General features: G+C 45.8%; 1 protein-coding gene across 10 annotated transcripts in view; it reads left to right on the top strand.

Moving 5' to 3' along the window:
• The window catches only part of LOC135206510 (pumilio homolog 2-like), a 438,165-nt gene that overhangs the window by 11,158 nt on the left and 399,968 nt on the right, over positions 1–27,039 (top strand). For all 10 annotated transcript variants that reach the window (XM_064237877.1, XM_064237920.1, XM_064237888.1 and 7 more), the window contains exon 2: positions 2,608–2,688. The gene's annotated coding sequence lies outside the window, so the exon portion shown is untranslated. The remainder of the gene's footprint in view (positions 1–2,607; positions 2,689–27,039) is intronic.

Below are 27,039 nucleotides of genomic sequence, written 5' to 3'. Positions count from 1 at the left end.
AAAATATGAATAGAAAATGGGAATGGTTCCTGATATCCACCTCCCAGCGGCGGGAATGGGTACTACCACCTGGCCGCCCACTGCGTGTGCCGCGAGTTTTGAAATTCTGTCGGACTTCGGAGAATACAGCTATATATATATCTGCCAGGTAAGTATGAACAAACTTAATTGTATTATAACAATAACATGTTTATGTAAATAATACAAGAGTCCCCGGTTACCGGTAGGGGTTCCATTCTCAGCAGGGTGCAGATAAACTGAAAACCACCATTCCGAAACTCTGTGATTTATAGCGCTTATGGCACCGGTAATTGGTTAATGACACCTCTTTTAGATATGTTATGTTGCCATAACTATTATCAGCGATGTAACTGGAACTTGGCGCGTTATGGCGCCATAACCGGAACTCAGCGTGTTAAGGCGCCATAACTGGAACTCGGCGTGTTAGGGCACCATAACCGGAACTCGGTGCGTTAGAGCGCCATAACCGGAACTCGGCATGTTAGGGGGCCATAACTGGAACTCTGTGTGTTATGGCGCCATGAATCACCGATTTTATGGTGCTAGAGAAGTGCCATTAACCAAGTCGGCCGATAACTGGGGACTGCTGTACAGGATATTAGTGGCCTTACAGGACACAGAGCTCTCTCTTCTTCTTCTTCTGGACCCCCAGGTCTTGTCTCATTCTTAGCTAAAAACCCTTGGGTGAGTGAACAGACTGCATTCTCTTGGGAGAAGCCAACTCTATTATCCATCGCATGTAGCACGCTTACACATTTAGTTGTTACTGTAGCTACGAGGGAAAGTATTTTTCTAGTGAGGTCCTTAGTGAAGTTGAACAAAGGAGTTCAAAATGAGGACCAAATAGCCATTTGAGAACTACATCTAAGTGCACAGTCTATATAACGCACATGTATACGTCCCTCGTGTGGATAATTTACGAGAGATCACAGAAACCTTAGGCCCCTCGAACCCTTTTGTCTTCATTCATCCGAATACACTACGGAAATCATTAATTAACTTTCAGCAGAAACCAGTCTCCAAAAACATTGGAGTTAATGAAATCCCATGTAGGGACTGTGATAAGTCATATTTCAGTTTCACTGGAAAATCTTTCTCGGAAAGATTAATGCAATACAAGTGATCAGTTAGCTGTGGACAACATAGTTCTGCAATTTTCCATCATACCATGGATTGGAACTCGTCCTGAATTCACGAATAAAACAACAAGATAATAGGATCAACCTTTCCAACGGAGCCTGGGACTCTTCAGTTAGACAACATCTTCCTTAAGGAAGAAATGAAGTATATTAAGACAATTAACAGAACCCACAATGGCTCAGTGGCATCCCTAGGCATCACCTAAGGGCTTATCTCCTACTATATATTTCACTAATGAAACTCCTTCTATCATTCACTGCTTGATAAAGGTGGAAGTACGTCCACCAAAATATAGTCCTTAGCTTTAAAAGAAGAGTGTTTTAATGGGCCTTTTATATGACTTGATAAGTATCCTGTTTTAACAGAAGAATTTATTTACTTCTATATGTATGTAGTACTGACAGCCCCCAGTTATCGGCGATCCGGTTTTGTGGGGCTTTTCTAGTGCCATAAATCAGTGATTTGGCACTGAAATGCACCAGTTTCCAGTTATCAGTACAGATAATTTTGTATTTGCGCCAATATATACCTAACAGAGGCACTATTAACTAGTTATTAAGGCCAAAGTCCGGTTATCACCACCGATAAGCTCCAAAAATCGCTGAGTTTTGGTTATTGGCGATTTTCACTTATCGTCAAGCCGTCGGAACAGAATCTCCGCCAATAACAGGGGATTGCCAATACTTATATATAGTATATGTGTGTGTGTGTGTGTGTGTACAGTAGTATATGTTTGTGTGTATAGAATGTGGTATTGTACCATTTATGGAAGATTATTCAAATATACAAAAATGGAGCGCATGGATACACATATCTTTGTTATTAAATGCGTAGCCACAATTATGGGTTGCCATTGACTTAAAACCTGTAATATCAGGATAGAAATATTTGATACTTCAAAGCATGTATACTACTTGGTAGTTTTGTATTTTGAAACAATATGTAGTTAATATTTTAGTTAAAAGTTGTATGCTGCCCCCAATAAGCCATGCAACTCATTGTATAGCAATAGATGACAGTTCTTGAAAATTTTCAGTTTGCCCATGTATCAAAAAGTTGTTTTTTAATTTAGTGTTTAATTTAAAAACCTGGTTTGTGTACTTGTTTAAATACTTATATTTGTAAGTATACCTGTAATATCAGGATAGAAATATTTGATACTTCAAAGCATGTATACTACTTGGTAGTTTTGTATTTTGAAACAATATGTAGTTAATATTTTAGTTAAAAGTTGTATGCTGCCCCCAATAAGCCATGCAACTCATTGTATAGCAATAGATGACAGTTCTTGAAAATTTTCAGTTTGCCATATGTATCAAAAAGTTGTTTGTTAATTTAGTGTTAATTTTAAAAACCATGGTTTGTGTACTGTTAAATACTTATATTTGTAAGTATACTTGTATATTTCAGTGTTCTGTACTTATGATACGTATTGGTTATTTTCAGTCTGACTGGCCCTAGATGGCACCACCTTAGAATCATTCATCCTAGCTCTTTGCAATTGGTTCCAAAGATAAATTACAAGCGGTAGGTTAGCGGGAAGTTCTTTGTTTATGCATTTTGTAATAAAATTAAGAAGTGAGTGAAGTATTTTTAGTGTGTTCATATTAAGTGCAAATCATTGCTTTTATTGTTTTTGTATCCAAAGGTCTGCACATATTTTAGCTGAATAAGCCAAAAGGCCAACGATTTGATTGGTAAGCTTCTAGTTAAAGTGTAATTGTATAAATATGTAAATAAATAAAAAGAGATGATATTTAAATGTGAGTAGCTTTGAATACAGTAATTAAACTAAAATGAATGAATGTGGAACTTTGCAAGAATACTGCAACTTTCCTAAACATGACTTCATCAACCTCCATAAAACTCCTTCATTTGCCAGGCAGCTTTGGCCTACAAGTATACAAAATACAATTTTGTACATGAACTTCCCTGACAGATATATACTTAGCTATAGTCTCCGACGTCCCGACAGAATTTCAAATCTCGCGGCACACGCGACAGGTAGGTCAGGTGGTCTACCTTACCCGCCGCTGGGTGGCGGATGTACGAACCACTCCCGTAAGCTTGTCAGATTTTTCTCTGTCGCGGAACGATAACAACTGTTGTCGGTTCCTCTCGATAGTTTTTCGATTCTCGCTTGCCTGGAGTTAATTTGGACTTCTTTTGGTGACGTATTCGCTTTTGTTTGGCTTGGCATACGCTGATTGTGGACCGGTTTGATTTTGAGTTGATTTTCTTTAACGATGTCTGATCTAGAATCGGTAGTTAAAACTTCGGTGTTGTTTAGGGTTTGCGTGAATGAAGGATGTAAGGTGAGGTTGCCGAAAGCTTCGGTAGACCCCCACACGGTTTGCATGAAATGCAGGGGCTCTCTCTTCTTATGTTAGGAAGTTGGAACGTGATAGAGTGCGTAAGGCTTCCTCTAGAAGTTCTAGCAGATCTAGAATGAGTGAGTTGGATGTGGATCCTAATAGTACTAACGTAGAATTAGAACCGTTCTTCCCAGTTGCAGCCCCGGCTCCCCGCACCGAAGCCGGAGATTCGCCTTCGGAGGCGGCAGCTCTGAAAGCCAAGAATCGTTCTGTGGATCAGAAGATTCGTCAGTTGGAAGGTAGGAGAGTGTTAGTGATCAGTGCAGTGTGCCCCAGTGTTGTTGGAGGGTGCGTCTGACCGGCGTCCTTAGTGCCTCTAGGCCTAGACCTCTTCCAGACTCCAGTTCCAGTGGAGTAGGAAAGTCGAAAGCCGCAGGAGGGCTAGGGAGAGAGCCCCCACCGGTCAGGCGTCCCCTCGGCAGATCCTGAAGTACGCTCCCAGGCTGCCTCGGATCGCTACAAGAAGGAGCTCCTACGCCAATGCTTCTCCTCTTCGTCGTCTCCCTCTCCGAAGAGAGGTTGGAACTCCCCGGATGCGTCGCGCCCGTTGAAGAGGGCTTGGAAGGCTCCCTGCAGTCCTTTGGCTTCTAGTCCGGCGGTTGTTTTTCCCGGAAGAATCGTTGGTGGAGGCGAAGAAACACAAGAAATCCTGTGATCGTTCTTCTTCTCTGCGCTCCGCGCTCGGCGCCTGCTTCCGAGGAAGTAATTAGAAGATTCTCCTACGAGAGTACTCGCGGGACTTCAAGCTCAGATCACTTCGCTAGCAGACTCTCTAGCAGTTAGATCCCACTTAGGAAGAAGGACGTTTCTCTTCCGATCAAGAGATCTAGGCGCCGCGCTCTCAGAGGTTTCGTTCTCCTTCATATGGGGAGGTTTCGTATGAAGGTGGGGGTGGGGGGCTCGCGTGAGCGCCCTCGCTCGCTGGGAGCGCCCTCACTCGCGTGAGCGCCCTGCCCTCGCTCGCCTGGCTCTCTTTCAATTTCAAAGGCGCCAAAAAACATCGGTAGGAACGCTCTATGGAGAAAGAAGTTTTTTCTCCAGATTGGATTCCCGCTTCCGGTAAGCGCACTGCACCTGCTCATCACGCGATTTCTTCAAAAAACTCCCTCGCGTGAGACTTCTCTTCTCCTCCAGCAGCCTCAAGATTATAGAAGGCGCCCTTATACAAGTAGGGGGCGTTCTGCTTCCAGATGTCACTCTCCTCGAGTATTGTCGTGACTTCTCTCCTGACAGACATCTAGAGTCTGGTAGGAGTCGTGTGCATGATTAGACCGCCTACTGTTAGCCGCTCCCCGCAAGGTAGGCGCCAAGAGCCTACTGCACATAGCTCTCCTAGTAGGCGCTCGTCTCTTTTAAGGCGTCATACTCCTGATTATTCTCCTAAGGCAGACAACAAGAGTCTTTCAAGCGCCCTTCTCCGTGTAGGCGCTCTCCCGCTTCTTAGGCGCACTTCTCCTGACCGTTTGTCTCTTGGTAGGCACCAGGAATCCCGGAAGCGCCCTTCTCCAAGTAGGCGCTCGTTAGTTTTGAAGCGCCCTTCTCCTGAATGTTACCCTCTTGTTAGACGTCAAGAGTCTCGCAAGCAGCCTTCTCCTAGTAGGCGCATTTCGCCTTCCAGTCGAACTTCCGTTGATCGTACGCAACTGGACAGGTATGGAGAGGCCGCGCAACGCGTCTGCTCTCGATAGGCGCTCTTTCTCCTGGCAGCCGCTCGCGCCCCAGGATAGGTGCATAGAGTATAGTAGGCGCTCGCCTCCTCGTAAGCGCCCTGCGGTGATTTTGTTTCCGAGAATTCTCGGAGTAGGAGCCCATACCTCTCCTTCGGCTGAGATTCCGTATACCTCGAAGAGGGAGTCTCATCGTATACTTCCCAGATCTTCTCATCGTTCTCCAGTGGATGTGAACTCTTCTAAGAGAGGGCGTTCTCCAACCTCTCGCTCAACTCCTGCTAGGATCCCTTCGTCACCTAAGGATCTTCCGCGCAATCGAGGCCGCCTCGGATACAAAAAAAAAGACGTCCTAGAAGGTTCGGATGAGGAACCGAACACTTCTGCTGCTGTCATCTTCTTACAAGAAGCTTACAGAGCTACTTTTACAAGTTTTTGGGGTGATTCCCTTACGCCTACGGCTCCTCCTTCTCCTCACTCACTTTTTTCAACGGCGAAGACAGCGAAGAGTTCTTCTTGTGTGTTAGGATGAAGCCAACTCTTTCTATGAAGAAGGCACTGAGGAGTTTTTTGGTTGGTTCCTGGATGGCTTCCTAAGAAGAGAAGCGGGGAAAACGATGTTCGCTTTTTCCTCCTCCTTCGAAGTTATCAGGACGCGCTGGTTTCTGGTACGAAACAGGAGAGCCCTTAGGATTGGGTCTACCGTCTTCGGCTGATTCGGATTTTTCGGCACTGGTAGATTCGACAAGGAGAACTGCCCTTAACTCTGCTAAGACGACTTGGGCAATGAACGAATTGGATCATTTGCTCAAAGGTATGTTTAGAGTGCTAGAAGTATTTAACTTCCTTGATTGGTCGTTGGGAGTCCTAGCCAAGAAAATTGAAGTGCCAGAGTCAATTTCACCAGATGACCTTATGTGTGTTTTGTCTTGTATGGACAAGTCAGTAAGAGACGGAGCGAGTGAAATCGCCTCCCTTTATGGGGCCGGCATCGTGAAGAAGAGGTCGGTTTACTGTTCCTTCTTAACGAAGTCGGTCTCCCATGCTCAGAGGTCTTCTTTGCTGTTTGCTCCTCTGTCCTCAGTTGTTCCCGAAACATCGAGTGCAGGACATTTCGAGGTCACTTTCGGCCAAAGCCACCCAGGACCTTTTGGCACACGTCGGCAAGAAAACCTCGCCCTTCCTTCCCTACCAAGGCTAAGAAGGAAAAGCAAGTGTTCGAGAACCCTTTCGAGGGGCATCTTCATCAAGAACCTCTACGTTTGAGGTCGTAGACCTTCAAGAAGGGGTAAGACTTTCGCCAAGGTCTGTTAAAGCCCCCAAATAACTTGCAAGTCCTTCAAACAACGGTGGGCGCCCAGACTCTTAGAGTTTGCAGAAGTCTGGGCCCAAAAAGGGGCGGATCCTTGGACCCTTTCTATTTTGAGGAGAGGTTACCTCATCCCTTTCGTCTTTAAAGACCTCCCTTGACGACCATCCCAAGGGAACTGACGGCCAGGTACAGAGACCCCATCATGAATCAAGCTCTCCATCTAGCAGTAGATCAGATGCTGGAGAAGGGGGCTATTGAACTAGTGACAGACCATCATTCATCGGGCTTCTACAACCGCGCTTTTCCTAGTTCCGAAGTCCTCAGGGGATGGAGGACCGGTGTTGGATGTAAGCGCCCTGAACTTCTTCGTAGAAAAGAAGAAGTTCACGATGGAAACGCCTTCATCAGTGCTGGCAGCGCTTCGTCCATGGGACTGATGGTTCCTTGGATTTTCAGGACGCTTACTTCCACGTACCGATCCATCCTTCTCGAGGAAGTTTCTCAGATTCATGATGGGGGGAAAAATTTTTCAGTTCAGGGCTCTGTGTTTCGGCCTCTCGACGGCCCCTCAAGTGTTCACGGGGATTTTGAGGAATGTGGCTCAATGGCTTCATTTGAAAGGGGTGAGGATATCCATGTACCTCGACGATTGGCTAATAAGGGCCAATTCAGAGATCGTTGTTTGAAGGACTTACAAGTAACTTTAGAATTGACGAAGGCTTTGGGACTTCTCGTCAATTTCAAGAAGTCATCACTAATTCCCCGAGCAAGAGTGTGTATCTCGGGATACAGATGAACTCTCTGATTTTTTCGGGCTTTTCCCTCGCAGGAAAGGATAGCCCGAGGATTCGAGAGAGTAACAACCTTCTTAGGGAAAGAAGTATGCACAGTGAGGGAGTGGATGAGTCTGCTGGGGACACTCTCCTCTCTGGAGCAATTCGTTTCCCTAGGAAGGTTGCACCTGAGACCGCTCCAATTCTTTCTTCATCGGAATTGGAGTCGTCGTTCTCAGGATTTGACGTTCTCCCTGTCGTTATCCCAGGACATCAAGAAACATCTCTTATGGTGGACAGATCCCAACCTCTTTGCGAAAGGGACTGTCTCTTCAATCACAGACCCCCAACCTGGTGTTGTTCTCCGACGCGTCGGACATGGGGTGGGGTGGCAAACTCTGGGAACCAACGAAGTGTCAGGTACCTGGGTGGGGGACCAGGTAGCCTGGCACATCAACAGAAAGGAGTTGATGCTGTGTGGTTGGCTCTGAAGGCTTTCGAGCCCAAAGTCAGAAGATCGGTAGTGCAGGTCAACGCGGACAACACTACAGCTCTGGCATACATCAGGAAACAGGGGGACGCATTCCTTCTCCCTGTACGAGACAGCAAGAGACCTTCTTCTGTGGGCAGAAGAAAGAGGAATCAAGCTTCTCACCAGGTTCGTGCAGGGAGAAAGGAATGTAAGAGCAGATCTCCTCAGCAGGAAAGATCAGGTCCTTCCCACAGAGTGGACCCTTCATCTGGATGTATGCCAGAGCCTGTGGAAGTTATGGGGCAGGCCACACATAGACCTGCTTTGCCACGTCAAAGAACAAGAGGCTGGATCCTTACTGCTCTCCGATATCGGATCCAGAGGCAGTAGCAATAGATGCTCTTCTTCTAGACTGGAACGGACTCGACGTCTACGCGTTTCCCCCCTTCAAGATCCTGGGGCTAACTATCAAGAAGTTCGTAGAGTCCGATTCAACAAAATGACCTTAATCGCTCCCTTTTGGCCGGCCCAAGAATGGTTTCACAGAGGTACTGGAATGGTTGGTGGACCTTCCAGATCGCTCCCGCTAAGGAGCGATCTACTCAGACAACCCCGCTTCGACGAGGTACCACAAAAATCTCCTCGCTCTCAGTCTGACTGGTTCAGACTGTCCAAAGTTTGGTCAGAGCGAAAGGCTTTTCAGCAGCAGCTGCTAAAGCAATCGCAAGAGCGAGGAGACCTTACCACCTTGCGTGTATACAGTCAAAGTGGGATGTCTTCAGACGTTGGTGCAAGAGGAAGAACATTTCCTCTTCCAGTACCTCTGTGACCCAAATTGCGGATTTCCTTATTTTCCTCAAAGAAGAATGTCATCTGGTTGTGTCAACTATTAAGGGATACCGCAGTATGTTGGCGGCGGTATTTTCGGCATAGAGGCTTAAATATATCCGATGATAAGGACCTGCATGATCTTATTAGATCATTTGAAACCATTAAGCGTCCTCATGTAGTACCCCGAACTGGAATCTAGACGTAGTCCTATCAACAATTCCTTGGATCGTCTAGATTCGAACCTCCTGGCTTAGCCTCTTTCAAGGACTTGACGAAGAAGGCTATCTTCCTTTTGGCCCTAGCTACAGCTAAAAGAGTGAGTGAGCTCCAAGCTATTGAGGGCAATGTAGGGTTTAAGGAAGATTCTATGGTATGTTCGTTTCTTCCAAGTTTCCTTGCAAAGAATGAAAACCCATCACGCCCTTGGCCCAGGAGCTTTGAAGTTCGTAGTTTATCTTTTCTAGTAGGGGAAGAGCCTGAAAGAACTCTTTGCCCTATGAGAATTATGAAGTATTTCCTTAAGAGGAAGGAACAACTTAAGGCTAATCAAGATGTACTTTGGTGCTCCGTAAAGGACCCCACTCGGCCCATGTCGAAGAATGCTCTTTCCTTTTTTCTAGAGAAGCCTTATTACAGAGGCACATGTTGCCTGTAAGGAAGATCAGTTTAGACTACTGAAAGTGAAAGCTCACGAGGTGAGAGCCATCGCAACTTCGCTTTGCATTCAGAAAAAATATGTCTGTGCGGAACTTGATGGAGGCGACTTTTTGGAGATGCCAATCGGTTTTCGCAAACCACTACCTACGTGATGTAAAAATCACATATGATAAATGCTTCGCCTTGGGTCCTTTCGTATCGGCGGATTCGGTGCTGGGGCAGGGAGCTGAAACTTATCCTGTGTAAATTTTTTATATGTTACCCTATATTTTATATTGTTGTTTTTTGTTGTCTGAAAGAGGTTGCAGGAGGCACCTCTTTTGTCGTAATATTAACCCTTTGTATTTTGGTTAGGTGGTCTGGTGGGTTTTGGCTCCTTGCAGAGGTAGTGGTAAGGATCTGTTAGGTAAGCGGACAAGGTCCCTCTAACAGCATCCGACTTGGATTCTACCACAATAGGGGATCACATATCCCAGTGGTAGATCCGAGAGTCTTTCAGCATCAGGTCACGTCCTAGCTGTAGCTCTCCAGGCAATGCAGACTCAGAGATAGTATCTATGAAGTCTTCATCCTGAAAAGGTGAGAACCAAGGTTTTTTATATCCTACAACATTAGTTGTTTCCCGTCTTACCTGTATTATTGAGCTGTCTCTTACCCTCCACCAAGGGTGCCAATCAGCTAAGTATATATCTGTCAGGGAAGTTCATGTACAAAAATGATATTGTTAAACTACAATAAAGTTTTGTACATACTTACCTGGCAGATATATACGATTAATGGCCCACCCAGCCTCCCCTCAGGAGACAGGTGGAAGAGAAAATCTGACAAGCTTACGGGAGTGGTTCGTACATCCGCCACCCAGCGGCGGGTAAGGTAGACCACCTGACCTACCTGTCGCGTGTGCCGCGATTTGATTTTGAAATTCTGTCGGGACGTCGGAGACTATAGCTAAGTATATATCTGCCAGGTAAGTATGTACAAAACTTTATTGTAGTTTAACAATATCATTTTTCTATATGTGGAATATACCTGGGTTTTAACTTTAGAATAAATCATATGGTGCCAGCTGGAAACCAGTAAAAATAAAAAAGAATTGTTCATGCAAGGAATTGGTGGCATCTGGCATCTGCCGTGGAGATGAGGGAGGAAACAGCCAGAGACCCGGTCTCAACCCTGTGATGTGTTGGTTATTCCTATACGATATACAAACCCTTGGTCTTTACTTTAGGAATTACTTTCAGTGAAGTCGGAAAATGGCCACTAAACTCTTGAATAAGGTGGTTAGGTATTAAGTACCTTTGGCAGATGCGAATAGCAGTCTGCCTGGATGTAAGCATTCCAGTTTGCAGTCAACTGTCATGCGATGCAGACGTGTTTTTGTGAGCTCTTGCCCGCCCGTCTTTAAACTTGATTTTCCCGGTGTGATCTTTTCTTTTCTTACTCTTTTATATACTGAATATACGGTGTTTGATATTTATTAATATATAAACCTACGATTTTTTATAGCCTTGCAGGCCGCCCTCCCCCAGTGGGTCTCCCAGCTGGCAGCCAAGGGCGTAACATTCACCCCCATCTTTTATTATTATTTTTGGGTGTTGCTCTTTCCACGTGCGCTGTCAAGATTTTGCTAGGAGGAAACTTCGTAGGAGGGTTGCTGAGCATCGTCAGAATTTTTTCGCTTCCGAAGGCGTCCTAGACGCCCCTTCGTTGTTGCTTCTCTCTCCTGGTAATCTTTCCTTTTGGCATTCTCTCCTTCAGGAGGGATCTCTCCTTTGCTTGCTTGTCGGGTAAGGAAGGGGGGGGGGGGGGGGGGGGGTTAGCAGTCGGGTGACCGCTTCACAAGGGCCTCCTTTTCTCACTTTGTAGAGCAATTACCCTCGGAGCGAGAGTTCTTCTTCTCTACTAACAAGTCTTGCTTTTTCTTCAGGTTGACAGTGAGCATTGTAGACACAGCGGTAGGTGGCTGGAATGCCATTGTTGGGTTTCCTTTCCTGTCCTTTCCTGTAGGATTTTCAACTTTGGCACTCCTGTATGCAGTGGCACTCCCTTGTTGTATCCGTAGTCTATCTACTCCTGGCGTGCCTCCTGTCTTGATTGCTCCTGTTTCCCTGGCAACTAGTCGTGGGGCAGCTCCTGCTCTGCCTCTTGCCCCAGCTTCCCTGATTGCTCCTGTTGCTGTTATTGATGTTCCTGTAGTTTTTGTCAGCTGGGCTGCTTCTGTATGTTCTCGTGCTGCAGCTGCCTTGGTCATTCCTATTGATACTCCTGTAGAAAATGTCAGAGAGGATTTCAGGGAAGAAGTCTTGTGAGATGAGCACCTTCTTCAAACTTATACCTGCCTGAGTCTTTTGCTGCCTTCTCCCCCCACCTAAGAAGTTTCTTCACAGGGCTTCTAAGGGACTGCCTTCTTTCAGGGAGGCAGTGGGTTCTCTCATCGGCTCTTCCGTGCCTTCGGGCTTGGGAACCTAATTGCATAGCTCACAGGGTCTTGTGTTTTTTGGATCCATCAGGCGCCCAGACTTTGGTTTGCGCTCCCGCTGCTAGTTCTTTGAAGTCCGCTTCTAAGACTGATTTTGTGTCAGGGTCTTGGCGTAGCTGATGCCTCCGAGTTCTGATTCTCTATGGAGTCTTGAACATCCTGAACTAGTGTCAGAGAGACCTCTCACCGTCCCGGTTCAGGCACAAGATGAGAGAAAGAGCCAGGACATGCAAGTGTCCCGGCTCTCCCTGTCAATACCACTCCAGTAGTCAGCTAGGGGCCGGCTGGTGCCTCAGTCTCTGATTGAGCACTTGGTGCCACGGTTTGGCTGATGACCTGGAGGAGCAGTAATGAGTACCAGACTTCTAAGGGACTGTTTCTCTTCAGGGAGGCAGGATTCTCGTTGGCTCTTCCCACTCATAGGGCAGGAGCCTATTCGCATTCTCCTCTCCTCTAGAGTCTAGCTTTTTGGGAGTCTCAAGGATACGCTTGGTCAGAGTCTCTGTCTTGACTGAGCACCTGAAGAAGCAGTAAGTAGATTCCCCGTAAGAAGTCCTACCGGACTCCTAGGGGACAGCCTCTCTTTGGGGAGGCAGGATTCTCATGGCTCTTCTTGCTCGTAGAGTGGGAGTCAGTTCGCATTCTCCTTTGGAGTTTTGTGTATCAGGACTCTCGATGGCATGACCTCTTCAGGCTGTGCTTATGGTACTAGTTTTAGAAGTCTGTGTCTAAGACTGGTGCTGTGCCTGCCCCTTCTTGGTTTGTTAGGAAGCCAAGAGGAGACCGCTTCCGATGATCATTGTTATGAGACTTGGGAGTTTCGCCAGGGGCTCGAATTCCTTAGAGTCACGAATGGTAAACTGGTGAGTTTTTTGAGTACCAGGGATTCAATAGAAACTCGGGTGCTTCCCAAATCGGTGCCTGAGGGTTCACTCTTGGGTCTAGTACAGGCACAGAATGAAAGTAGGTGTTGAGACATGTCAGATGTTTCAGCACCAACTCTGATTAGTCAGGTTGTTTCTTGGAACTTAGGATTTGAACATGCAGGATAACAGTCATAGAATCCCCATTTAAGCTTTCTTCTTGGGAGGCTTGGGCCCCGAAATAGACTTGAGTATGTAGGGAGGAAAGTGATTGTTCTTAGCAGATGAGTCTCGTCTTGGCTTGATTTGCATGCCAAGCCAGTTCCTGGTTATATTTGTGCCATCAGCTAGTTTTGGCTTGGCTTACTTGCTATGCCAGGCCTCTGGACCCTCTTGGTTGTTCTGAGACATGCAAGATGGACAGGACAGAGAATTCTTTTGTATCTCGAGATCGATCTTTGGATTGTCTCGTCATACACTTGAGTAGTCAAGGAAACTTTCATTGGGTCCAGTTGTATATCCCTTCATGGAGAGAAATATGAGAGTTCTCCATCTTGGAAAAACTTGAGGATTTTTCTTTGGGAAACGGATACCCACGATTTTCATTTAGCAGAGATCTTTGCACCGATTCGTCAGCACATTGACCTCAGGAATAAGACCGCTACTTCCCCTGTGAATAACCTTCACTGCTTAAAGCTCTTGTTCTTAAAGGAGAGACAAGGGTTTCCATAGGGGCACTGCATTCCTTGCTTGTGAGGGCATTCTTGATTAGGTGAATACCTTTTCTCCAACAAGGAGTTTCACATAAGTGACTTACCGAACAGTTACGTACATAGCTTATAGCTTCTTACCTGCGGCAGTCGAAATTCAAATTGTTGGCGCCAGCGGCGTTGCTATCTTAAGTATAGGTGATACAAGACCCGCCCACATCTGGGAACCCTGGGTACTGCTAGCCTTCTACCGTCAATTTTCGTTTCTGCCGCTCACGGGGTAACACCTGTGAGATTTTCGCTGCAGTCCCCTGCGTCGCCATTTTGGATTTTGGTTTTTGTTTGGTGATGTACAAGTTTTTGGTTTTTTCTTGTCAGTTAGCTATCTCTATTCAGTTTTTTGTCATTATTGCTAATTATGTCAGATTCTAGTTCATCTGCTGTAAGGTTTTGCAGCGCTGGCTGCAAAACAAGATTAGCTAAGTTATGTCACGATCCGCACTCTAAGTGCACTAAATGCAGAGGACAAAATTGTAATGGTATGGATGTGACATGTGATGAATGTAAAGAATTGGATGAACAGGGATGGAAGGTGGTTAGATCGCATGCTGAGAAAATGGAGAAAGATAGGAAGAGGAAGGCAGCTCTTTGGGCTAGTAGTAAGAATAGGTTAGAAACTACTCCTGTTCCTTCGGAGACAAATAAGTCTTCTCTTGCCTCTCCTTTATTAGAGAATATTTCTCCAATTAATAGTCCTCCTACTTCTCCTTTGTTACCCCTGTTCAAGTTGCCCATGTTTTCCGAACCCAACACCATTGCCTTGCTTGAGTCTAAGATGGATAAAAAGTTTGAAGTGTTAGCTGAATCAGTTTATGAAGTTAGGAATGTCTTTTAAAGCTTCCGTAGATAGTACAGTGAAATCTAGTGCAGTGCAAAGTGTTAATGTTGCGCCCATGAGGAGGACGGTTGTCCGTTCCCCCTTGACTCCCAGACGAAGGTCACTGTCCCGCCTCCCCCGCAACCGGGAGAAGACATACCGGAGGTCGGAAGGAGTCTGGGGGAGTTTGCCCACGGTTAGCCGTCGACTCCGTCGTCTCGCGGGTGTGCGTCCAAAAAGATGTGGAAAGGTAATTAGTGTTTGTGATTCTCGTCTGTTCTTCGATTCGGAAGTGCAATCGCCAGTGCGCAAAAGGCGAAGTGATTTGGTGTCTCGACTGTTAAACAAAGACGTTCGATTCTTGGGGGTTGATTCGTCACCGACTCTTTTTGTTAAGGATGTCTAAGATGGCATTGGAGTCCTCAACCTTCGGTGTAGTTTTGCTCCGGATTGTGATTTATTTAGTGAAATCCCTCCGCAGTTCCGCGATTTTTCGGGCTAAAAGCAATGGATCTCGGACTAAACTTCGTGATAATTCACGATCGCTCGACTCTCCCAAGCGAGTCTCAGTCGCAGTTTCGGCTCGGTCGCCTCGTTTGACTCCGTATTACTGTCCAGAGAAGCGTATTCGCTTGTCTTCGTTCGACTCCCCTCGCCGTGAGTCGATAGGAATTTCGACTGGTTGTTCGCCTGATGTCGCACCACCCCATTCCCCTACTCGTTGTGCGGAGACGTGATTCACCTGTTAGAAAGAATCGTTCTTCGACTGAAAGCCATCGACTTCTATAGTGTTAGACGATTCTACATTAGCTCCATTTAAGAAGCATTTTCAGGATCTTATGAGTTTGTTGAAATCCTCCACCGGGGTACAACATAAGGCTGATTTCGACTCCGCTTCCGTGCAGTCTGAAGAGGAAGCTTTGGATCAAGATGACAAGGATTCGTCGGCTTATTCGAGTCTTCTTAAATTTTTTCTTTCCACTTATCCAGATTACTTTGAACCTGCTTCTCCGTCTTCACCGCCTTCAATGTTCGTTAAAGATAGGAAGACAGCGTATTCGTGTCTACCTAAACTGGTTCTTTCTCAGTCCTCGAAGCAGGCACTTAAGTAGTCAACAGAGTGGCTTTCTAAGAAGAGGGAAACATGTAAGGCTTCGTTTGCTTTCCCGCCTTCTAAGCTTCAGAGTAAAGCGTATCGCTTCTACACAACTGGAGAAGTTCCTTCTTTGGAAGTGTCTGTCTCCTCCCAGGGAGACTTCTCCGGTTTAGTGGACTCACACCGAAGAGCAGCTTTTTCGTCAGCTAAAATTTTGCTTTCTTCTTCGGAGCTTGATCATCTGGTGAAGAATATTTTTAAAGTATTTGAGGTATTTAGTTTTTTGGACTGGACTATTGCCTCTTTAGCTTGCAAGATTGAAGACTGTCAGTCTTTAGAAGAAGATTTTGCCACAGATTGGTTAGGAGTTCTGTCCTGTGCGGATAAGGCTGTTAGAGATGGTTCGGGAGAATTAGCAGCCCTTTTCACAATTGGGAGTGATGAAGAAGAGAAAGAAAGGTGGTGTTCTTTCGTGTCTAAAGGAGTCACTAATAACCAGAAGTCGGCTCTCATGTTTGCTCCTCTCTGTAAATCTCACCTTTTCCCTGAAGAAACCATTCAACAAATTCTATTGGATTTAGAAAAGAAATCTACTAATGATCTCCTTCTTCAGTCTTCTAGACGTCCGAAAGAGCCTACTCCGACAGGAGCAAAGTCTTCTCCTCTTCAGAAGCATCCCTTTCGAGGGAATAAACCTAAGTGGCAACGACCCAGGACTAATTTGCGTCCACAGTACAAGTCCTCAAAGAAACCCCCCCCCCCCCCAAACCTTCGGACAAGTGAGAAGCCGTTCCTTCACGTGCAAGTAGGGGCAAGACTCCATCTTTTTTGGGAAGAATGGAGTCGAAGAGGTGCAGAGCAATGGGTAGTGCAAGTTCTTCGAGAGGGATACTCGATTCCTTTTGTTCTAGATCCTCCTCTCTCCGATACACCAGTCAGCTTAACAGCATATTCTCCAGGATCAGAGAGGGCTTTCTTTAGCAGCAGAGGTCAATGCACTCATCAAGAAGGGAGCAGTAGAGGAAGTCCTCGACAGTTCTCAGGGATTCTACAACAGACTCTTTGTAGTTCCCAAATCCTCGGGAGGTTGGAGGCCAGTGCTAGATGTAAGCGCATTGAACCTTTATGTGCTGAAGACAAAGTTCAATATGGAAACAAATCGTTCTGTGATGTCGCCACTTCGCCCAGGCGATTGGATGGTGTCCCTGGACATGCAGGACGCCTATTTTTATGTGCCGATTCACCAGAGTTCAAAGAAGTTCCTGAGATTTGTGTTCGAAGGGAGGACGTATCAATTCAGAGCCCTTTGTTTCAGCCTTTCAACGGCCCCTCAAGTATTTACTCGTGTTCTTGCTCCATTGGGGAAATGGCTGCATATGTTGGGGATAAATGCAGCATTTTACCTGGACGACTGGCTTCTCAGATCGAGTTCGAGGACACAGTGCGTGAAGGATTTACGGAAGACACTGTCATGAGCGAGTCAATTGGGAATTCTCATCAACCTGGAGAAGTCTCAATTAGTGCCTTCCCAGAAGATCCCCTATTTGGGGATGATTCTGGACTCTCAGACTTTTCGGGTTTTTCTGTCGAAAAAAGAATAGAATCTTGCCTCAAAAAAGTGAGCCAATTCCTGAACCGTCAGTCCCCCTCCTGCCGCCATTTGGAAATGGATGAGTCTCCTAGGGACTTTATCATCAGTAGAGACGTTTGTAAAGTTGGGTCGTCTTCACATGAGATCTCTTCAGTTTTTTCTCAAAGTGAGTTGGTGTCGGAAATCTCAACCAGACACGTATTCGTTTCCAGTGTCGGAAGAGATTAAGAAGGACTTGAGATGGTGGATGTCGAGGGAAAGATTGCAAGAGGGTCTCTCCCTGACATTACGGAACCCAGACCTAGAATTATACTCAGACGCATCGGACAGAGGTTGGGGTGCTCTCCTAGGAACCAAAAAGATCTCAGGATTATGGTCAGAGAAAGAGAGGTTGAATCACATCAACATGAAGGAGTTGAAGGCGATTTGGTTCGGTCTGCAAGCATTCGCTCCTTTGGTCGTGGGAAAGAGAGTGGCAGTATACTCCGACAACACCACTGTTAGTGTTTCTGCATATAACGTAAGATATGTAGCTAAATAAAAGATTAATTTTTTATATGTATATTCGTTATACAATCTGTGCGCATGTATCAAGTGGTACGTCACGTGACATGCCATGACGTCATCACAAAGAATGTAGGCCGTGAATGATTGGACCTGCGGCAGTCTTCTAGGAACAGCGAGTTAGTAACATTCAGTTGGATAGCGCATATGAAAGCTGGAAGAAGGACATAGACATATGGTGTGAACTGACCGAACTGCCGAAGAGCAAACAAGCACTAGCTATACACCTGTCCTTGGAAGGGCGCGCCAGAGTGGCAACCTCGGAGCTGGAGACAAGCGATCTAAAAAAAGAAAATGGTGTGAAAAATATCATAGAAAAACTTGACAGTTTGTTTCTTGCTGAAAAAGGGCGTCGGCAGTTTACGGCCTTTCAAGAGTTGTATAATCTCAGAAGATCAGAGAATACGGAAATAAGGAAGTTCATTTCTGAGTTTGAGCACACATACTTTAAGTTCAAGAAACAAAAAATGGAACTACCTGATCCCGTAATGGCGTTTATGCTTCTTGCATCATGTGGTTTAAGTGACAGTGAGCAGCAACTAGTGATGTCAGCAATCGCAGAGGTATCGTATGATAATATGAAATCTACTTTAAACAGAGTGTTTTCTGGCAACATCGGAGAAAAAGATAGTAAGGGTGTGCAGGAATTAACAAAACCAGTCACTGAGATAAAGAGTGAGCCGGTCTTCATGACTAAGGACGAGGGTGGCACTGCAGAAACACCAGAGAGTGCTCTGTATGTTAGGGGGTACCAGCGTGGAAGAGCCAGACAACGTGGTGAGGATGGTGCAGTGAGAGGCCGTGGAGGATGGTCACATTCAGCAAGAGGACAATTACGGAGGAAACAAAACCCAATTGGTCCAGATGGCAAGGTGTCAAGGTGTGTAATATGTGATTCACAATTCCATTGGGCTCGTTACTGTCCAGATGCGTACGAAAATTCCGGAGGTTCGGAAGGCAACGAAAAAAGTGAAAAATCTTCGGAAACAAACAGTGAAAGTGTTCACTTGTCCCTGTTTGTTGGGTACACAGGAAATGGCGATAAGGAAGGAAAACTTAATAAGCTTGTAGATGAGGCCAAGGGCTGTGCGTTATTGGACTCAGGTTGCTCAACTACGGTGTGTGGAGTTGACTGGTTGAGTAATTTTGTTTGTGGTTTAAGCGATTATGAACGAAAAAAGGTTGTGGAAAATGAATCATCATCCACATTCACGTTTGCAAGTGGTAATACTGTGTCTTCCATCAAACGTGTTTGTCTTCCTTGCTCTATTGGCGGAATCAGCGCTACCGTGACTACAGACGTGGTGAGTTGTAACATACCACTATTGTTGAGTAAACGCACAATGAAGAAGGCTAAAATGATCATAAACTTTGGAACAGATCAGGTAAATGTGTGTGGGAAATTGATTGATTTGAAGACATCGTCATCGGGTCATTATTTAATGCCGGTGTCAGCTTGACTAGGAGAGTGTTGCCAAACCATAGCGCTGGCAACACTGTGGGGAAGCGATGTGAGAAAGACTGCTTTGAAACTACACAAACAGTTTGGCCATCCTACAGCTTCAAGGTTAATTAAACTTGTGAAAGATGCTGGCATTAATAATTTGGAAATTAAAAAAGCCATTGAAAGAGTAAACATAGAGTGTGAAGTGTGTCACAAGCTAAAGAAGGCCAGACCACGTCCTGTTGTGTGCATCCCCATGGCGAGTAAGTTTAATGAAGCTATTGCAATGGATTTAAAGATTTGGGGAAAGAAATATTTGTTGGTGATCATAGACATGGCAACCAGGTACTGTGCTGCCACAGTCATTAGTGACAAGCGTGGAACAACCATTGTGAGTGAGTTATTTAAAAAGTGGATTAGTGTTTTTGGTGCACCGAAAAAAATTCTAACAGACAATGGCTGTGAATTCAATAATGATGATATGAGGGTGCTAGGAGAAACATTTAACATCAAGGTGATTACAACCTCTGCAGAGAGTCCATGGAGCAATGGAGTGTGCGAGCGACAGAATGCTGTGATTGGCGACACTGTCAGGAAAATTATGGATGACAGTAAATGTAGCTTGGAAGTGGCTTTGGCATGGGGAATATCCGCAAGAAATGCGTTATCCAATCACTCAGGGTTCGCACCCAACCAGTTTGTTTTCGGTCATAATCCTGGATTACCCAGTGTGTACACGAATAACCCACCAGCTTTAGAATTTAGTACATCAGAAATTGTGAGAGACAATTAAATGCATTACACTTGGCTAGACAGGAGTTCATCAAATCAGAATCAAGTGAACGTTTGAGGAGAGCTTTGCGACACAACATACGTGCAAGTGATGTCAATGAACTCGAAAATGGTGATGAAGTATTTTATAAAAGAAATGACAGCCCTGAATGGCATGGCCCGGGTATCGTTATTGGCAAGGATGGGAAGCAAGTTTTTGTGCGACACGGTGGTGTTTACGTAAGAGTACACGAGTGTAGGTTAGCGCATCCTCCCGCTAACAGCCCAATAGTGAAAGATATGTGTAGCGTTGCTCCAGAGACAGTGCAAGAGGAAAGAAAACAAGCGTCGCTTTGTTACAACCATGAGTTGTGTGAGGAAGACTCTGAGGATGAAGAGTCTGTGAATAAGTCCGCAGAAGTGGAGATCGAAGAGGTGGATGTATCTGAATATGCAGAGAGTGAAAATATAGAAATAGCGACAGAAGCAGCATCAAAGGATACATCAAGGCTTTCAGTTGGTGAAAGGGTAAGAGGTATACACGTTGAAAGTGGTGAATTCAGGTCTGGTAAAATTGTCAGTCGAGCCGGTAAAGCTACTGGCAAATACAAGAACTGTTATAATTTAAAGTGGGACTATGATGGAAGTATCTCTTGGGCAGATTTGAGTAAAGATTTTAGTGATTTAGAGATTGTTGATGACAACACTGAGATGATGGATTAATAAACATTACCTTAATATAATTTATCTAGCCCTAAATCCCCAAAAACCGCACCAAAATTTACCACATTGGCAACCCTGTTACCTCCTATTCTGTCCACCAGTTGGCAACACTGTCGTTGACAGATACGAAAACCTTCCCTCAAATCAGTTGTTAACGAGCGCCCGTGTTGTTTACATCACGGCCGCTCTTTATAAATTTCCTTAAACATTTTTGTGCCTTTAAAGCTTTCATTATTTGTTAAATGAAACTTTATATGAATTACCACTCACGCATTACATCACGAAATAGTGAATTAACTTTGATTTCTGTTGTGGTTCTTATCTTAAATTACGAACTTTTGCGCGACCCGGAACTACTGACCTGTCCAATTCTACAATGGATTACCAAGAAATTACGATGCTTCCTTCTGCCAGCAACATCAGGAACTGCCCGGTTTGTGGGACAAGGATGAGTAGCAGGGAGTATGAACCCCATGACATTTGTAGTTCTTGTCGTGGACAGGTTTGTGACTTGACTTCTCGTTGTGACGTATGCAAGCCCTGGTCTGACGAGGATATGACTGCTTATATGAAACGCCAAACAATCTTGCAGCGTAAAAGATCGGTTAAGGAGAAAAAGAATCGATTGCTAAAACTGTATCTAACGAATTCTTTGACTTGGGCGCTCATGATTCTGGCTCTTCGGTTTCGGTATCGTACGACTCCGATTCCGAATTAATTGATGCTTTGCCCCCTGTACAACCGGTAATTAGTGAAGTTAGTTCTGATGTAGATTCGAAGATTTTGGCAATGGAAACTACCTGGAAACAGAATTTTAAGAAATTACAGCTTAGTCTAGATAGAGATATTTCTGCTAAGTTTAACAATCTGTCAGAGAATTTTCAAGAAGCCTTTACTAGAATGTCTAACACACTTTTAGATTCATTTTCAGCTCCTCGTCAGGTACCTGTCGACAGCACCATGGGTAACGGTGCGACAGATACCCCGGCTTGTGAACCCCGTCGTGGCGAAGGCCTAGGGGGGATCCGGTCCGGGCAGGTGCCTAACGAATCTTTACCCAACGTGTCCCCTGTTAGTCCCGTAACAGTGCCAAAGGGCGCTTATTTAGGAGAAGGGGGGAGGGATATTAGTGTCAGACCTAAGATAGCTAGTCGTCAGGATTTTACTTCAGAGGAAGTTTCTAAGTTAGGATCTGACGATGATGATGATGATGATGATGACGCGGATTCGTGTGATATTGATGTTTCCTCGAATGGATGTCATGATGTAGAATTCAAGAAACTTTTTGATTTAATTTTGAGTTTTCTTCCTCAGGCGAGGCCTAAAGTAGCAGAAGCAGCCTCCGCCTCGTTGTATTACAGAAGGGATTTTTCTTGACGGTCCTTCCCGGTCACGGGAATTTTTACGTTTTCCCTTTGCCCAGAGGTTCGCGAGAGTGAGGACGGACGTTGCCGCTAAACTTTCGAAGGTGATCGGGGAAGGGAAGAGGAAGCTCTCTTCTCTTCTACGACACCGGAGAGGAGTTTACCAGGTGGCGGATGATTCTTCATTCTCTCGACCCCCCAAGCCAAATCCTGATTTTGTCCGACTTTCAAGTCAACCCTTGCCTTCTAAGGCTTCGGTCTCTGTCTCAATTGAAGATTTTATTGCTATGGAGGCTGTTATGAGCTCCTTACAAGAAGCTCAATCCTTCAATATGTGGGTCCTCGGAGGGCTTTTAATGTATATCAAGGACTCCGGGTTTGTTCCTCCTGATGCTCCTCTTTTGAGAAATTCTGCTCATCCATTTCAATCGCTTCTGTACATCAGAACGAGCTTGCTGCTTCAATGCAGGCCTTTCTTGTTTCTCTAAGGCGTAACCTGTATTTGTCGCAGTTACCCTCCTCTGTATCGGAGATTCAGAGAACCCGTCTGTTGTCCTCTTCTCCTTTTGGCGATTTCCTTTTCGATATTTCTGTGCTTTCTGAGGTTTTGAAGGAACATCAAGGTGATGCCTCTTCCCAAGCTCACTGGGCCTTATCAAGAGCTTTTTCCTCTGGTCTTCCTCCCATTCCTTCAAGGAGTAAGCGTAAGTTTAGGACCAGATCTGTACCTTCTGCTCCAGCCCAACAACCTCCTTCTGGCTCTTTTTTCCAGAGTACATCTCAGGTTGCTGGTGCCTCTTCTTCATCCTCTGGTGCTCACCCTTTGAAACGCGGGAGAGGTTCTTGGCGTGGCTCCAAGGGCAGAGAAAGAGCTCAACCTCCAGGAGGACCTTCTTCTTCTTCTTCTTCTTCTTCCTTGTCTCTGCGTAAGAATTTTCGGAAGTAGGAGTCATCACCTCGCCTGGAGACCGCAGTAGGAGCTTGTCTCTCCCGCCATTGGTCAGCTTGGCAGGGGAGAGCGGTGGATGCTTGGGTGGTGGAGGTCCTGAAGGAAGGTTACGAGATCCCTTTTGTTTCCAGACCTCCACTTTCCAATCGTCCTCTCGAGTTCAGCAGTTATTCCCCTCACTCAATCAGGGGTCAAGCCTTGGAGAAGGAGCTTTCGGCCTCTTGGAGAAGGATGCCATAGAGCGAGCTCCTCCTTCTCCCGGGTTTTACTCTCGGATGTTTGTAGTTCTAAAGGCCTCGGGTGCCTGGCGCCCCATCATAGATCTTTCGGTTTTGAACAAGTTCATTCTAAAGTCCAAGTTCAGGATGGAGACGGTCCAGACTGTTCTTTCATCCGTCAGGAGGGGGGACTGGATGATTTCCATCGATCTGCAGGATGCTTATCTGCAAATCCCCATCCATCCAAGAAGCAGACCTTACCTTCGGTTTTTCACGGACTCGGGAGTTTTCCAGTTCAAGACCCTTTGTTTCGGCCTCACCACTGCGCCACATGGTCTTTTCTCGGGTGATGGCTCCTGTTTCAGCTATTCTGCATCAGTTAAATGTAAGGATGCTTCGGTATCTGGACGATTGGCTAGTCCAGGCCGAATCTCTAGAGAAATGTCTCCGGTCGAGGGAGATAGTTCTGTCTCTTTGTGTCGAGTTGGGCATTCGTGTCAACTTCGACAAGTCCAATCTAATCCCTTGCCAGATCATGACTTATCTGGGGATTGTTTTGAATTCCCAGATTTTGAGGGCTTCTCCCGCTCAGAAACGGATAGACAAGCTTCTGAGTCTGATCGAAGAATTTTTGTCCTCCGTAACGCAGCCAGTTTCTCTTTGGAGTTCTCTCCTGGGCCATTTGTCATCCCTCATCCAACTGGTTCCCGGAGGTCGTCTCAGAATGAGGTCCCTTCAGTCGACACTTCGCCAGTCATGGGATTTCGTGTCCGAGGACACGATAGTCGCCTCTTCTCCACAATGTCGGAAGGATCTCCGTTGGTGGATGCAAGTTCACCGCCTCAAGTCAGGGACATCTCTTCTTTCGGTTCCTCCGGACCTAATGTTTTGGTCAGACGCCTCGGATCAAGGTTGGGGCGCACACCTGGTCTCCGAAGCCGCTTCGGGCCTTTGGTTAGAGGAGGAGAGGAGCATGTCAATAAATTGGAGGGAACTGAGGGCAGGGTACCTAGGCCTTCTTTCATTTCAGGAACAACTGTTGGAGTCGGTTGTCGCGATCTTTGTCGACAACACCACAGCAGTCTCGTACTTGAGAAACCAAGGCGGCACACAGTCGGATCTTCTCACTCAAGAAGCCTGATCAATCCTGTGTTGGGCAAGAAGACAGGGGATTATTCGTTGGTCCCTCAGTTTATCCTGGGCCATCACAACGTCTTAGCAGACGCCTTGTCGAGACCGAATGAAGTTCAAGGGTCGGAGTGGACACTTTGCCAGGAAGTCTTCGACAGCCTCAGGAAGAAATGGCCTGTCACAGTCGATCTGTTTGCCACCCCACTGAATTTTCGGTGCCAGATATTCTTCTCTTACCAGACTCCTCAGAGTGCCGGGACAGACTCTCTTTTGCAGGACTGGGAGGGACTTCAAGCCTATGCTTTTCCTCCGTTCTCTCTGGTGAGGTCAGTCCTCAACAAAGTGAGGGCAACAAGCGTCTGGATCTCACCTTGATCGCCCCCTTCTGGCCACAGAAGGAGTGGTTTCCCGACCTTCTGGAAACACTGGTGGAACCCCCCATTCGCCTGCCAGAGAGACCAGATCTTCTCAAACAACCCCATTTTCATCGGTTCCATCAGAGGCTCCACATGCTTCATCTTCATGCCTGGAGACTGTCAGGAGGTTCTCCAAGCACGAAGGGTTCTCCTCCAGAGTGGCGCGACAGTTGGCTCTTGCCAGGCGGCAATCAACCAGAGTAAATTATCAGGCTAAATGGTCAGTTTACAGACGTTGGTGTAAGTCTCAAGGACATTCAATTTCTAGACCTTCCTTACCGAAAGTAGCGGAGTTTTTAGTTCATTTACATCATGACAGGGCCCTGTCACCTTCGTGCATTAAGGGTTATAGGTCTATGCTTTCCTATGTTTTTAAGGCAAGGCTTCCTGAGATCTCTTCATCTTATGTCATTAGAGATTTACTTCGATCTTTTTCCCTATCTCGACCCAGGCCGCAGTGTTCGCCTCCGACATGGGACGTTAACAAAGTCCTTCAAGCCTTAAGGTTCCCTCCGTTTGAGCCTCTGAATTCTGCCAAATTTAGGGACCTGTCTTCTAAGACACTCTTCCTTGTCTCACTGGCTACAGCCAAGAGGGTGGGTGAACTGCAAGCGCACTCTTTTCTGGTTGCCAGATCTGGACAAGACATGATTTTGTCATACCTTCCTGAATTTGTCGCAAAGACTGAATCGTCTGATAATCCCATTCCCAGGTCTTTCGTACTGAAGTCGCTGGTCGACTTTGTTGGTAATTTAAATGAGGAATTAGTTCTTTGCCCTGTTAGGGCGCTCTCATGTTATTTACGCCGCACGAAGGACATTCAGGGTCGTCCCCGTAATCTGTTTGTTTCACCCCGAAATGTCAAGAGACCTATTTCAAAGAATGGTGTATCCTTTTTTCTCAGAGATCTGATCGTTAAAACTGGTGGTTCGGCTGCTGGGGAAGACCAGACGCCGAGAGCACACAGTATTAGAGCAGTTGCTACATCAGTAGCTTTTATGAAGAACGTCTCAGTCGCCAAGGTGCTTGAGGCGGCGACTTGGCGTTCTAATTCTGTTTTTGCCTCTTTTTACTTGAGGGATATTTCTCTAGTTCTAGGCGACCTTCGTTCTTTGGGCCCGTTGGTGATGGCAGGACAGGTCGTCAGACAGGAGAATTAGGTAGTCTTCCTGTTTTACGTTTGGTTGCTACCTGTATATTATTCATTAATTTTTGTTTTGTTGTATATATTTTTTGTTTTTGTATTATAACCCATGGCAGTTTTTGACGTAGTTATAATAGGAATTAGGCAGTTTGGTATTTAGGTGTTTTTTGATGACAAGGACTGACTGCTTGGCAACTCATGCTGCTTCCATTTTCAGTGTGAAATGGTTCCAGCCACTGGGTTGTCGGCACTGGCGACTAACGCTTCTCCCAGAGTCGATGCTGACCTAGGACTAGCCACTGGTTCGCTTGTCCTGACGACTCCTGCTTCTTCCACTGTCCTGGACAGGGAATTAGTCGATGGATCGTCTGCTGTCATCTGGTGACTCGCTCACCATCTACTTTTTGTCTCACCTGTCTTCTCAGAGTCAGACACTCGTGGAGATCAGGCGACATTTAGTAGCCCTGAGTTTCTTGTTGACGAAGTCGGTTGCGTTGATACACCCCCGATGATCGTGTAACATGAGACCAGGTTGGACTGTCAGGCATTCGTCCTTCGGGACTGAATCGCCTTTTTGCTCCGCGCTCCTTTCTCTTGGCACCAGAAAGCTCGAGTTAGGAGTTGCTCATGAGCCGATTCGTTGCTGGCGACTTCGGGTTGCGTTGATACACCCCCAAGGTTTGCTTAGCTTTGAATCGCCCAGACAGTCCAGACACTCATCCTTTAGGGAAAGAATAGTGCTTGATAGTCTTCAGGGTGCAGCCTTGCTGTCCGCAATTCGTCTGACTGGTCACCTGGTCGGTCACCTGACTTTAGTACAGACGGACTGACTATGCACTTACTCCTTGTCCTGTGCTACCGCAGTTGGTGCATTATGGTAGGAGACTTTGAGTTGTTAGTATCTTTGACCTTGGGTTGAGTTTTGACTGCCTATGATATATATTTCTTTGTTTGTTTTCTCCTATTCTGTCCGAAGGGGAAATTGTATTCAGATTCCCTCCTCCTTTTCAATGTGGTTAATCGGGCTAGATAAATTATATTAAGGTAAGTATTATTAATATGGAATTTTTTATTCTAAAATTAATATTAATAATACTTACCTGTATAATTTATCTAGTCCCACCCATCCTACCCCACGATCTGCCTATCACAACTGATTTGAGGGAAGGTTTTCGTATCTGTCAACGACAGTGTTGCCAACTGGCGGACAGAATAGGAGGTAACAGGGTTGCCAATGTGGTAAATTTTGGTGCGGTTTTTGGGGATTTAGGGCTAGATAAATTATACAGGTAAGTATTATTAATATTAATTTTAGAATAAAAATTCCATTTCTATTTAATTCGGATCAAGTCTTGAGTGCCAAGGAAACAGAAATTCAGAACTGGAAGGATAATGATTATGAAGAGGTGAATGATGTTGGACAAGATGCACTATCAGTTCGATGGGTTATT

This window comes from Macrobrachium nipponense, chromosome 11 (genome assembly GCF_015104395.2).
Source record: "Macrobrachium nipponense isolate FS-2020 chromosome 11, ASM1510439v2, whole genome shotgun sequence".
NCBI classification, from domain to species: Eukaryota; Metazoa; Arthropoda; class Malacostraca; order Decapoda; family Palaemonidae; genus Macrobrachium; species Macrobrachium nipponense.
Note: the sequence above shows the minus strand (reverse complement) of the source record. Positions and strands in the feature narration are given on the sequence as shown.